This window comes from Eptatretus burgeri, chromosome 11 (genome assembly GCF_056783735.1).
Source record: "Eptatretus burgeri isolate ZD-2024b chromosome 11, Ebu_testis_v1, whole genome shotgun sequence".
Classification (NCBI taxonomy): domain Eukaryota; kingdom Metazoa; phylum Chordata; class Myxini; order Myxiniformes; family Myxinidae; genus Eptatretus; species Eptatretus burgeri.
Window position 1 is genome coordinate 53,607,846 of NC_140971.1, and position 14,678 is coordinate 53,622,523.

Here is a 14,678-nt window from a genome sequence, read left to right on the forward strand (position 1 = left end):
AATGGTGAAGAATCACTTTAAAAATTCCAGTCGACGGATCCGGATTCAGATCTTCACCAAAATCGAATCAGTTCGTCCATGTCATACACCCAACCAGCCCTCCGAATTTCATCCAAATCCGAACACAACTTTTTGAGATATTCTGCACACAAATAAACAGAGAGGGGTGAAAACATAATCTCCTTCCACCTTCGGTGCAAGAGGTAACGAGAGCTGGAAAACGAAGCATGATGTAAATACTTTGGAACAGAAGAGGGTCACCAAATATGTCACAAACAAATACGCAAACAATTTCCAAGGAATACCTCGTTAGAACAAGGCCAATCCTAAAAGAATACATCTCTCTCCAATAAACAAAATCAAAGCTAGAAACAAACTCTCAGTACCAGTGTTCCAGTATAGCAAACTTGCCACAATCAGAAATCAACTAGATAGATACCAGAACACTGAAACTTCCTACTATCCACAAAATGTTCTACAAAAACCAGTGTATCCCGAGACCTGCTGCGATGAGAAGTCGGTGGTGGCAGGGGCAGACTAACGGTATTGTAGGTCCTCAGGCAAAGGGGTTTTTGGGTCCCTCGATAAAATTTTGAATGACACTTAGTGGAAGATAAAGTTTTCTAAAACAAACATTTGTGTGCATAAATATGCAGAATAATAGACCATGAATTTAAAACAACAAATCTTTACTATAATTCACGGACTGGTGTGTGTGTGTGTGTGTGTGTGTGTGTGTGTGTGTGTGTGTGTGTGTGTGTGTGTGTGTGTGTCATGTTTCTTGTGGAGTTCCACTGGAGCACTCTGATGTGGAATGTGATACACCAAAATAACCAGCATGATCTCCTGATTTGATTAGGCTAATTAAATACAAATAAACCAGAAAATTTCCCATGTTTTAAACGTACTGTATATTAAGCTGTATATAGCAGCTTAATAGGTCCTTCCACCATGGCATGACATTCTAATTACAAAAAAATAAACAAAAATAATGATAACATTGCAACAAAACATAAATTAATAGTATATTTACAACCATAATAATAAAAGTATCACTTGGCAATCATAATAATGAATGTATAATCCTCACCCAGGTCCAAGCACATCTGGATTTGGTGAGGTGAAAGGCAAGCTTATGCTCAAGCAGTATAGCAGGAAGGTATGCTGCAAGGTCATGAAGACCAATACAAAAATTGGTCCATTGGACCAACGGGCCCATCAGTGATGTAAAATAAAGGTGACAGCGGGACGTTCAGACTGTCCGGGTCAATTCACACCCTCATTTCTTGAACACACACTGCGGTATTTCTCTATAAGATTAGCAAAACATGTGTGAAGATGGTTATTTTTTTTTTTGGACAAAGACCAGAACACTGAAACTTCCCCAAAACAGCAAACTTGTTTGAAATTGAATGAATGCCAATAACGTACGTCCATATTATGGATCACCCAACTCAACCAACCACCCACTCTGAGTTCTGCAAGGTAGAAGAGAAACATCCAAAAAATGGGTACAAATCCCATTTTTTTATAATGTACATTTATGATTAATAAACATTTGCTGTAAAGTTTGAAACTGTAGGTTTAACAGCGGTAAATGTTGTTTGTTCAAAACAGGTTAAATGTTTAGTTTAACAGAAATAAAATAACTTCACTGCATGTTCTTTCCCAGAATCAATCAAAATCGACTTTCAACCCCCAACAATGAATATACAGTACTATGTTGAAATATACATTCCAAAATCCCCTTTCTCTCCTATTTCTGAAAACGAAAACATTATCTATTTATTTTTTGGAGCACGGGCACTTTGATGGCATCGGCCGTCAGTTGGTGTCCGATGCCCGACTGCTCAGTCTGCCCCTGGGTGGTGGTCTGATGGAGCTCAACCAAGTGCACAGAATGACGAATGTAGGATTGGCCCAGCATGGAAAAAGCGACATACCAAATCCAAGTTGAACACAAACACCAAGACAAGAAGCCAGAAAAGGTATCTCTTAATGATATTGCAAAAAAATTCCAAGATTTTCCAACAGGTGTGAATAAAAATGGCTAATGGCCATTCTTAGCCATCTAATGGCTAAGAAGTACCCATTAAATTGAAACAACAACACATACAGCCCCAACTCAGAGAAAGGAAAAATACAAAAACGAAATATTAACAAATATACACTGACAACTGTGAGACCAACAAAAGAGCAGAATGATTTAAAAAAAAAAAAAAACCCGAGTTGAACAAATTGGGGAGAGACAAAAAAAAAGCAAATTGGAGTGGCTAAGAAGGGGCCAGCTTAATTGGGATGGAGAATGAGTCGTAATAAATGCACAAGCACAAGGTACACTATACCAATGGCTTTAAAAAGAACGAGGATGGAGTCAATCATACACGTTTAGATTCTGCAAGGTAGAAACAAAAACATGATGATGTAACAAAAAAAAAATAAACACTCATGTGAGAACATCTGCACATACAAAGGCACAACAATGTATGTAGATTAATCCATTGTTTTATGGACCAGTATAAAATAATTGTGCTGTCGATGAAAGTTAAGTGCCTTATCACATTAGAGTATTATAATCCAGTAAAAACATATAATTGCCAGGAAGCCTTCACCCCAATAACTTGTAATGCGGGGGAAAGGTTTTTGCACTGTGAAATAATTGTGTTCTGCAAAAGGAATTCAAATGTACTTTTAAGAAAGCTATGATGTCCAAGTGTTGATAAATGTACTCTGAGGATGAAAGGATAATTAACTGTGTAAAATAATTATTAAGCTGTGTTTAACAATCTTATCAGATCGCAATGAGCCAGTCAAGGTTGCAATGGATTATGATGTCTCAGAGATGACTTCATAGCAGGTATCCTCTCACTGGCTGAATCAAGATGGCAGCCTGCCTGTTCCTTTACTATTTCTCCTCACCCTGTTGCCAAGTACGCGTGGTCCTTGACAGCATGCAGTGCAGAATTCAATGTCAAACAGCTTGATCTGTGGATTCCGGTTCATCTGCATACTTCGGTGATACCAAGCTCACCTTCTGAGGGCTTTTTACAACATGACTGGTTGGTTGGATTCAACCTTTGTGCACCCACTGGACAAGGTTATCTTGAAAATGTTCACAACTGACCTTCAGCCATTTGTAACCAGCTTAAGTTTATTTTTCGAACTAGTTACCTGAGATAAGTTACCACTTCAAAAAGTCATGAGTTAATTCATAGCTGCATTGATACTGTGACTTTTATACTTTCATAATTTGGGGATTCCTGGGAAAGTTATTAAGTGTTTGTTGGCATTGGTATTCGTTTTTAAAGGTAGACAGGAGGAATTAATAAATATTATTTATTATATATAGTTCTGCCTTCAGTCATTTGCTGGTTTCACCTGTAAAACAACAGAAAGGACATATTATTGTTCGTAAATCTTTTCTCCCATGACATCCTCCAGTAACTGCTGCACTCGCTTCAGTACCTTGAGGAGGAACTGTAATAATTGGCACATCTGCCAAAACTTTAATATCGCATTCTCCGAAAAATCATGGAAGCACGAACCAAAAGCGATTGTTGAAAATGAGGACATAATGCTCTCGTACAACCTGAACATACCATAATGCGTGAATACTGTTGGACCCGACGATTCACGGGAGATACGTTCCTGGAAAATGTAGCGAAGCGAAATCAGCAACTGTTGGGGCATTGTTACATTGGGAACTAGAAGGGCACTTGGTAGAGCGCATACCTTTGTCATGCAATGCCTGATCCACAACAACATATCAGGCCCAATACATTTTTGAAATATCATGCCATATATCGTTTCTGGCCCGACCTCGTAATGGTGAAGAATCACTTTAAAAATTAAATAATTCCTGTTTCCAGATCCGGATTTTCACTAAAATCGAAAAAAATTCGTCCTTGTCACACACCCAACCTTCTCACCAAGTTTTATCCGAATCCGTCAACAACTTTTTTGACATATTGTGCTTTATATCAGTTTAGCCCTATCTCTCAATGGTGAAGAATCACTTAAAAAATTATTGGATCCAGATCCGGATTCGGATATTCACCAAAATTGAAATAATTCTTCCTTGACACACAAGGAACGTGTCCAACAAGTTTTGTCCAAATCCGTCAACAGCTTTTTGAGATATCGTGCTATATAGAGTTTTTAGCCCGATCTCTCAATGATGAAGAATCACTGAAAAAATTCTAGTTGCCGGATCCGAATCCAGATGCTCACCAAAATCTAATCAGTTTGTCCTTGTCACACACCCAACATACCCACCCAATTTCATTTGAATCCATCGACAACTTTTTGAAATATCCTGCACACAAACAGACAAACAAGAAGACGACGTCGTGCAGAACACGATACTTGCAAAATCCAACAAACAAATTTGACCTCAAAAATAATTGGTGGTTGAATTCAGTGACCTGAAATGCAAATCCCCTTCAAGTTTTAAGTCAATGGGATGAAAATTGAGGATTTTAGAAATACCAACATAGATGTTGACCTTTTAGTCCATGTTGACCTCAAAAATAATTCACTGGTTGAATTAAGTGACCTGAAGTATAAATCCTCTTCAAATTTCAAGTCAATTGGATGAAAATTGAAGATTTTAGAAACCTCACCATAGTTGTTGACCTTTGGCCTATGTTGACCTTTTGGTCAATTTTGATCTCAAAAATAATTGGTCGTTGAAATCAGTAAGCTGATATGAAAATCTTTTTCAAATTTCTAGTCCATCGGATGAAAATTGAGGATTTTAGAAATTTGAATAACTTGTTGACCTTTTGACCTCAAAAACAATAGGCTTCATGCTTATAGCATTTTAGCTTCACCATGTGGTGAAGTTTCATGAAGATTGGTTTGAAATTGTGACCTGCAGGCGATTGACAGACAAACAAACGAACACACCGACAGACAAAATAACAAGAAAAAGATGTCGTGGAGAGCACGATACTTGCAAAATCCACCATTATGTGCTGTGCATCATTTTATGTCTGCATTGAATGTACATTTCCAAATTGGCCCGTTACTGGATTTTGTTGCAGGTTTTGACCACAGTGCAATCATTCTTGTTCATAAAAGGATGTAAAGTGAAATACTGTATTTGATTTTGATCATATCTGTTAATTACGTTTTTGAAATCTGACTTTTCCTCCACTTTAAACTTCAAAAAAACCTTAGCTTTGGAGCTGCATTGCCATTGGAAATTTGCTTATGTTGCAAAATGTTTCCACATGTTCATATTAACCAATAATTTGTTTCCGGTTTTTAGGAAGAAAGGAAACAGAGTTAAAGAGTATGAGCGTTTCTCAGGAATTCAGCTAAAATGTATTTCAACAATGGGACTAGCTGAATAATGACAACATAACACTGACAATTCAAGTCACTTGAGGGGGGTAAAAGTGATAGTCACACCATCAAGAAAAAAAATTACATTTAAAGCAAGAGAATATGCTTGTAATTTCACTGCGGAAATTTAATACATAATTTCAAATTGGTCACAAGCAGATTGTTCTTCAATCAAATTGTGAAAAGCACCCAAAATTAGTTGCACGGTTCAGCACCCTGTGAAGGATGCATCCCAGCAGTGCATCAGGCTCATCGAACCACAGCCAGCAACATCCAAGCAGTGAACCTCAGGAGTCACAAAAAGCCACGCACATTGTCATCCAATATTTAGGGACCAGATTAGAAGTCAACAGGAGAAGTGACACGGCAGATTAACGAGTCCATTTGCAGCTGCTGGTGTCTTCTGAGGAGATCGACTTTGGATAAGACATGCTGCCAGGGATTACCTGGTTGAAGGTGTTTTCAAGGCAGGGGTGGATTAAGTTGTCTTGTGTGCTATGAGTTTCATATGTGATAAGAGCACAAATCACATGTGTTGACCATCAAGTCAGGTAAATTAAATTAAAATTTCATCTTTTCAAAGGCGAAACTAATTAGCCACCAAATCATTATTTTGAAGGCTGTTTTAACCAAATGAAGATATTGAGGGTGGTGCAAGAAGTTTTCACCACTTAACATTCTTCGTGAAGCAGGCATGCATGTGGTACTTTTGTCAGTGTGTGGGTTTTGTGCAGACAAAAAAACAAGACTTTGGAGGAAAGAATAGTCTTGCTATATTAATCTTCCAATTGCAATCTCCAAATGTGAAAGAATTACATTTTTAAAACCTAATATAAGTATGGATGGATTGAATGAGTCGAAAGATCTAAATAGAATGACTAAGACTTGTTGAGGAGCATATATGTTAAACTAGCAAAGGTTGCCAAGCAATGCCTCCTCCCCCCCTCCCTCATCCCATCCCTGCCCCTCCCTCATCCCACCCCTGCCTCCTCTGGACTCCCACACCACCCCTTCCCTCCCTAACATTAAATAAAGTTGTTATAAAATAAAGGCACATTTTAGTTGTAATTAAAATAAAGTCATATTCTATAGGGCTGCCTTCCCTTCTCCTCTCCTCATACTCACGTCCTCCCAAACCCCCTCCCTCATCACAACTCTCCGGACATCTCCGGGCAGCGTTCGTGCCTTTATTTAATGACAACAAAAATGCAATAAGCTCTAAAATCTCTTAACCAGAGTCAAATTTAAAATTTTAAACTATGGAATTGAGCTGAGCTGCAGTTCCGACTGTTTTATCAAATGAACACTTTTTAAGCAAACAAAAAAGTGTCTCCGGATGTCTCTGTGCGGTGCTTAGTATGACTGGGCACACCTTAAGCACCATTTTAGCTCCAAAATTACTTTAAAACTATAAAGGATACAAACAACAGCACATACCTCGATCTTCTCAGAAAACACTCGCCCCCCCAAATTAAGCAGGCAAACGGTCCAAACCCAGGTCATATCCCCTGTTATTGGGTCAACAATCCAATACTTGGTGAATCAATAATGTCTTAAAAATTTCAGATTTTACTGCAGATTTCACACTTATTTCGTCCACGAGATCCGATTCCCAAACCGGGAATAATAGTTTGATTGTATCCTTGAAATTAGTCCATGAGAGTAGATCATGTTTCCAAGGCAATACATGTTTGAAGAGGCCAAATTAAAATGGTGGCTTGGACCCCTGCAAGGCAAAGTTGGGCTGACCAAGGATAAGCCTTCCACAGAGGAAATCCATTGATTATCTTCAAAAGGGGTGTTTATAGCCTGGTGATGGCTTAGTGGTTAGGGTGGTGGCTTGGGATCCTCGGGGTCCTGAGTTTGAGCCCCGCTGGCTGCTGAATTAACATCAGGGTGGTTGACTCAGCCTGTCATCCTTCCGAGGTCGGCGAAAGGATCACCAGTATACTGGTAATTATCCCTGTGTGTCGAATGCGACTAAAGGGTTGGCATCAGGAAGGGCATCCGGCTGTAAAAACATTGCCACAAATAAGGGTACCATGATCGGAGCCCGCAGATAGCTGACCCCTGCTCAGGCAAAAAGACTTTCAAATGGTGTGATGATGATCTTCAAAAGGAGTGTTTAAATTCACCCAAACAACCAATTTTCATTCATGAACTTCCTTGGATTTCCCTTTGTAGCATGCAAAGTTTCTGGCTGCTCAGTTTCATGGTTTTGGAGTTATGGAGGAAACACACACACACACACACACACACACACACACACACACACACACACACACACACACACACACACACACACACACACACACACACACACACACACTATTATCTTATATATTATTTCCGAGTTTGTGGTTTCGTGTCGCGCTATCTTCGACTTTGTTCTGCGCTCAAGTAACGTGATATTCGGCTTACATTATCTCAAAGACCATATGAGGTGCATGGTACAAAAAAGAGTAAATAAAATGGTTCTGAAACAGTGAAATCGTGCCAAAAACGGTTACTGCATTTGGCTTTGTGTCCTTTGGTCTTACCTAACCTAGATATAAAAAGAGGGTTATGTAATGGTACATGACTGATTGTTAGGAATCTCCACACCCATGTTCTAGATGCCGAGATCCTAACTGGGGCAAACAAAGGTGACTATGTGTTGATACCACGAATCAAACTGGCCCCATCAGATGTGAACTTGCCATTCATTCTTGAAAGAACACAGTTTTCAGTAAGAGTCAGCTACTGCATGACTATAAACAAAGTGCAAGGCCAAACCTTTGATAAAGTTGGGTTATATCTTCCACAGCCGGTGTTCAGCCACGGTCAGCTATATGTTGCCTTCTCACGATCACGTCGGTTCTCGGACATTACGGTGAAAATTATACCAACTATAAAACAAGGGTTCCACAATGACAATGCTATAACCCAAAACATTGTGTATCAAGAAGCACTTTGAACATTGCATTCCACTTACTGCATTAAAGTAAAATTACTACTGATACTCTGCATCAGTTCCTTTCTCAAACACACCCACCCCAACATGTCGCGCAGAGCGCGGGTTATGCTAGTTATAGATAAAGATGAAGAACATCATAACGCTTCAGTAAAGATCAACAGAGAAGATTTAAACAAAACTTTACAATCTTAGCAAAGTACAAAACCACATAGGCTGAGCTGTAGATATATTTGAAGGTCCAGTGAATTTTAGCGAGGGCCAATATTTAGGTCGCGAAATGTGTGTTTAAGAATGAATAATGCAAGAGAGTATGATTGAGATATTGAAAGACGGAAGGAAAAAGTAAGTGAAGACAACTTAAAATATTAGACAATCACGGAAATAGAAATCCTGTTCTTAACTCAAAATGGAACTGTAAAGTGTTTGTGTAATGGATTAAAAGAATAATAATAATAATAATAATAATAATAATAATAATAATAATAATAATGACGAATAATTTTTGAAAATGTTGTCACGTCAACAAAACAATTCCGAAGTTTGAAGGACTTAATGAGAACCTTTATTGCAAGTCAATTAATTTAGACATTTCCCTGATATTTAAATGTCCATGCAATCAAGCAGACAAAATGAGTGATCTCCTATTTGGTTGTATATTTATTCATTCTAAAGTTCCCTCAAATGCATCAGGCCATCTTCATCGGACCAAACACTGCATTTATTAAATTATGTACATACATTACACGAGAAAACTTGGAGCCTTTAACTAAATCCTATTTGTAATGATTTCAATGAAGTATTTTGTCTTATGATTGAAAATTTTTGTCATGAATGAAAATTTTTCACCGTTCAGGAGGTTAGCGCGTGCAGAGAAACAAACAAATGAAATTGCACGTTAAGCAAGGAATTGCCAGAATAACTTTGTCATAGCTCCATGATCTCTGAAAAAACAAAAACCTGGAAATCACTTTGGTTCTTATAAGTCGATAGTGCTACTGTTTAATGAGTTATAGCACTTAGTTTGGTCATGATCGTAACTTGGAAATCAATCGGACTTGAAATGACTTATTTATCGCAATTTGAAAGTTTTGACCCGGACCCCCTGACAATCGACCCCCGACCGCTAAGAAGGGTGTTGGTGTGACACCCCAATGAGACATATGGTTGGATGCAGTATTGGAAGATGCACATTTTGGATTTGGTTTGAAGTCGATACGACCATTTTAGTGGACGTTCTTGTGAAAATAAGAATTTCGGTTTTTCGGTGACCTTGACCTTGACCTTTGACCGAGATTCACCAAAAATGACAAGTGTCTAAGTTGGACCATGGCCGACGTCTGTACCCAGTTTGGTCATGATCGCTGAAACGGTGTGGCTGCTACAGGGTAAACAAACACACAAACAAAGACAGACAGACACACAGAATGACACACACAACTGACCAACATAATTGCCAAAATCCGAAGGATTCCGGCAATTAACAAACACACAAAAACTTCAAATTATTTTATATATATATATATATATATATATATATATATATATATATATATATATATATATATATATATATATATATATATATATATATATATATATATATATATATATATAGATGATTTGAAGTTTTTGTGTGTTTGTTTGTCTGCACGCACTAATCTTCTGAACGGTGAAAGATAGGAGGAAACCTGTGAGCCAAAAAATACCGGGACGAGCCCCGGGAAGGTTATAGGCTAGGTGGCGAGGCCCCTCGGCCGGGGCTGGGGGGAAGTGTTTCCCCTTCACCAACCCCCTTAGGCTGTGACTGCCATGGCCCAGTTCGTAACTGATACTGGACTCACGTAAGACCGATGTACAGAAGATTAAATTCATTCAAAAAGAACCCGAGCAATGCCGGGTGCATATATATATATATATATATATATATATATATATATATATATATATATATATATATATATATATATATATATATATATATATATATATATCTTCTTCTTTCGGCTGCTCCCGTTCGGGGTCGCCACAGCGGATCATCCGTATGATCCGCATAGTGATTTGGCACATGTTTTATGCCGGATGCCCTTCCTGATGCAACCTTGGTCGCCTCTTACGATACAGGGATATGGTACACCTATTTTAACTGGGGTATACACCGGCCCAGTATACTGGTACTCATTTCGTCGACCTCGGAAGGATGACAGGCTGAGTCAACCCCCTGGTGTATTAATTCAGTGGCCCAACGGGGCTTGAACTCAGGACCTTTTGGATCCCAAGCCGCTGCCCTAACCACTGCGCCAACACCAGGCATATATATATATATATATATATATATATATATATATATATATATATATATATATATATATATATATATATATATATATATATATATATATATATATATATATATATATATATATATATATATATATATATATATATATATATATATATATATATATATATATATTAAACCGTTTTCAGTGATTGCTCCAAGAGAGTGTGGCATGAAAAGAAAATCCGTTGCAAATAAGGTTTGAATATTTGAATAACAGTTTGATTTGCTGTTAAGTGGGGTGTACATGTTGGTTGGTGGATGTGTTATTTATTTAAGGTAAGATGTGCATGATTTCATGTATATGTATTATCATATCAAAAAATGTGTGATGGGAGTTGTAACTATGTGATAATACATTAAATCCTCGAGCGAATGGAGTTTGTTGAGTGATGCTGCACGGATGGGTTGACTGACTGCCAGGATGCAGCTGAGGTTGTGGATCTACTGATGGAGGTAATCTGCTGATGTGGATCGGTGACCGAGGTTGTGGATCTGCCATTTGGAGAGGTTCTGGGCTCAAAGATTTGAAACCGAGAAGAAAAACGATACCCAGCTCATGAATCTTGCAGTTGGGAAACCAGTCAATTGCTTACAGGTTAAGGTTCTTACTTTGGGTAAGGGAACTAAGTTTTAAGGTTTACAAATTCAGTTGAAAATAGGATGTTGTGACATTAACATCAATTACAGCAATACTTTAAATTATACAGGAACAGCTGATATTGTAAAACTAATAAAAAGTGTCAGACGTGTGTGTGTGTGTGTGTGTGTGTGTGTGTGTGTGTGTGTGTGTGTGTGTGTGTGTGTGTGTGTGTGTGTGTGTGTGTGTGTGTGTGTGTGTGTGTGTGTGTATACCATTTAAATATGTAAATGGTAAAATCACATTGAGACTACTCTATATGATATATGACATCACAATGAGCTTCCTCTGTAGGCATTTCACAAGATTTGGTGGTACTTCATGAATCACCATTTGAGTATTATGTAGAAGATTGAAATATTCGAATAACGTTTTAATGTCAAAGAGCTTTCATACTCCAAGAGTAGAAGTCTCAATGTATCATGAACTATAAGGGCAATGATGTTGTTAGATATGCCTCCACACACATTATTACAACACGAAACATACTTGTACCAACTTTGATTTAAATCCCTGAACCCAGATTCAAAATCTATAGTAATAAATGTCAACTAGCGATACCCGTGCACATGCACGGGATGGCAGTATAACATAGCTGGTAGCAGACGACAGACCGTACACGGGGAATGACAAAAATACGCATTGTGCAAAATGCAAGTGGTACTATGGAACGCCAAGACTTCCCAAACATTGTCGGCATGTCCGCTAAGCGCCACAGCAATTTCATAGGGATGGTGTGACGGCGAGCCGAGTTTTTAGTGTGCAAGCTTGGTATTATAATACAGATTGTCAGTGTGTGTGTGTGTGTGTGTGTGTGTGTGTGTGTGTGTGTGTGTGTGTGTGTGTGTGTGTGTGTGTGTGCCTGCGCGCGCTTGTGTGTCATTCATAAAGCATCTCTCTCTCTCTCTCTCTCTCTCTCTCTCTCTCTCTCTCTCTCTCTCTCTCTCTCTCTCTCTCTCTCTCTCTCTCTCTCTCTATCCCATCCTTGCTGTAACCCCACCCAATAGAGTGCAGCACCCTCCTCCCACACCTCTCTCACTCTCCCCTCTGCCCCCCTCTCTGTCCCTGTCTCTGGAGTCTCTGGATATATTCAGACGGTGGTTATGTCTGGAAGGTGTTTGTCTCCGGATGTGTCTGGGCGGTGTTTATGGCCGGACGGGAGTTTGTCTCTGGATATATTCAGACGGTGGTTATGTCTGGAAGGTGTTTGTCTCCAGACGTGTCTGGGCGGTGTTTATGGCCGGACGGGAGTTTGTCTCTGGATATATTCAGACGGTGGTTATGTCTGGAAGGTGTTTGTCTCCGGATGTGTCTGGGCGGTGTTTATGGCCGGACGGGAGTTTGTCTCTGGATATATTCAGACGGTGGTTATGTCTGGAAGGTGTTTGTCTCCGGACGTGTCTGGGCGGTGTTTATGGCTGGACGGGAGTTTGTCTCTGGATGTGTCCAAGCAGTGTTTGTCTCTGGCCAGCTTGGCTCCAGATGCGTCAGGGCTGTGTTTCTCTCTGGACGTGTCCAGGCAGTGTTTGTCTCTGGATGCATCCGGGCAGGAATTAACGATCCACCGCACGTCTGCCTTCCCTTCCTCTCACCTCACACTGTCTTCCCTTCCCCCACCCCTCCTTGATCCCCCACACCTCCTTGCTCCCCTCACTCCTCTCTCCACACTCTCTCTCTCCCACCCCTCTCTCCCTATTTTTCTCCCTCCCCCCTTTAGTATTCCCATCAACAAAGCGATGGGTGGTATTTCTAGTTTAAAATAATTCTGGCTGCCAGACCATGTGTCTGATCAGGTTGAAATTTAAACCATATATTCCACATGATTACTCGATCATTATAGTGATGTTTCATGTTGATTGATGAAGTGGTTTAGAAGAAAGAATTTTTCAAACATTTTAGTTCAATCCAATACCAGACCATGTGACCAATTAATTCTTCATGAACACCCTGGTATCCCCGGGCTTGGGGAAGATGTGGTTGAAGTTTCCCCTCGACCTGTAAAGCCATTCTGGAGATCATTTTTAAAGGTTTATAATTCTAAATAAACATAGCTGCCAAATCATGTGCCCTATGATGTCATAGGTGGACATCTTTTTGTTCCTCATGGATAGGCGATCATACCTGTAAAGTTTTGCTTCGATCTGTTTAGCCATTTTGAAGAAGAATTTTGAAGATTTTTATGTTAAAAACAATATGGCCCCCAAACCAACTGACCGATGACGTCAATTCCCCCCCCCCCCATACAATTTAGCCCTGCATGACACTCAAAAATTTTCATACTGATCGGATAAAGCATTTGATGCATGCAATTATGACGTCATAACGAAGTCATAATGAAACATGCAATTATGACGTCTATGACATCATCAAAAAAAATCAGTCTTGTTTCCCATGGGGAGTCATTTACATGTGTCAGGTTTCAATTGTTTTTCCCCATTGAGCGGTTTCGGAGATACAGAGGTCCAAAGTTTTTATTTTTCCAACATTGCTGCCACACCATGAAGTATGACATCATAATTATTATTAAAACATTCTACATGAGTAGGTGCACCTATGGTGAAAATTTTGTGTCAATCGGATAAGCGGTTGCAGAGAAAATAGAGAAAATTTGCATGGACGGTGGTACGTATGGCCGGGCAACCCAAAAGCATAATGCCACAGGTGACTTCTTCAGCGGAGGCATAAAATATTCACTTTGAGAAATTATATTTCCATCGATTCCTTTTAACATTCAAACAAGGAAATTAAATAATTCATTGGTAATTTTTGTTGTAAGGTAAACATTTTTAAAGCATTCCACAAATGTGTTGTTTATCACATTAAGATAACTCAAAAGAAGATGAGATCAAATAAGTAATGGAATGAGTGTGGGGAGGGGTTATGAGCATCAGAGCTGTGTCTCAAAAGCTCTGTCTATACAAATCTATTTGGAAGGGGAAGGAGAAGGGATGCATGCTGAAGTATAAAAGTGCAAAATAAAATGAGGATCATTAACATAGACAATCTTTTCTTCAAACAATTCGACAAAATAGACAGACTGATGAACAAGGTAAGGTACACTGATAACAAGCTCAATGTTGGTAGAAAAATAAAGTGATGGAGATTGACAAACTAAGGATTGCACTTTTACAAATGGGGTAATTCAGACTTACAAAATAAGTGATGCAGACTGAGAAATGACACAATGAAGACTGATAAAGCATGTAATGTAGATTTACAAACTAAGTCGTGTAGACAATTACAAACAAGGGAAAGCAGAGTTACAAAGTAAGTAATGCAGACTGAGAAACTTTTGGCAATGCTGACTGGCAAATTAAGTGATATAGACTTACAAACTAGGGAACTTTATCCTTTCGAGCAAAATTAGCAAAACTGATAAGCAAAACACTACTCGA

At 39.0% G+C, this 14,678-nt stretch overlaps 1 protein-coding gene across 6 annotated transcripts in view; it reads right to left on the minus strand.

Moving 5' to 3' along the window:
- The window catches only part of LOC147017089 (leucine-rich repeat and immunoglobulin-like domain-containing nogo receptor-interacting protein 1-B), a 259,391-nt gene that overhangs the window by 139,948 nt on the left and 104,765 nt on the right, over positions 1-14,678 (minus strand). The window contains exon 3 of one of the 6 annotated variants that reach the window (XR_015049337.1): positions 7,056-8,237. The exons of the other annotated variants lie outside the window; for them this stretch is intronic. The gene's annotated coding sequence lies outside the window, so the exon portion shown is untranslated. Of the gene's footprint in view, positions 1-7,055; positions 8,238-14,678 lie in introns of those variants that run through there. 6 annotated transcript variants of the gene reach the window in all.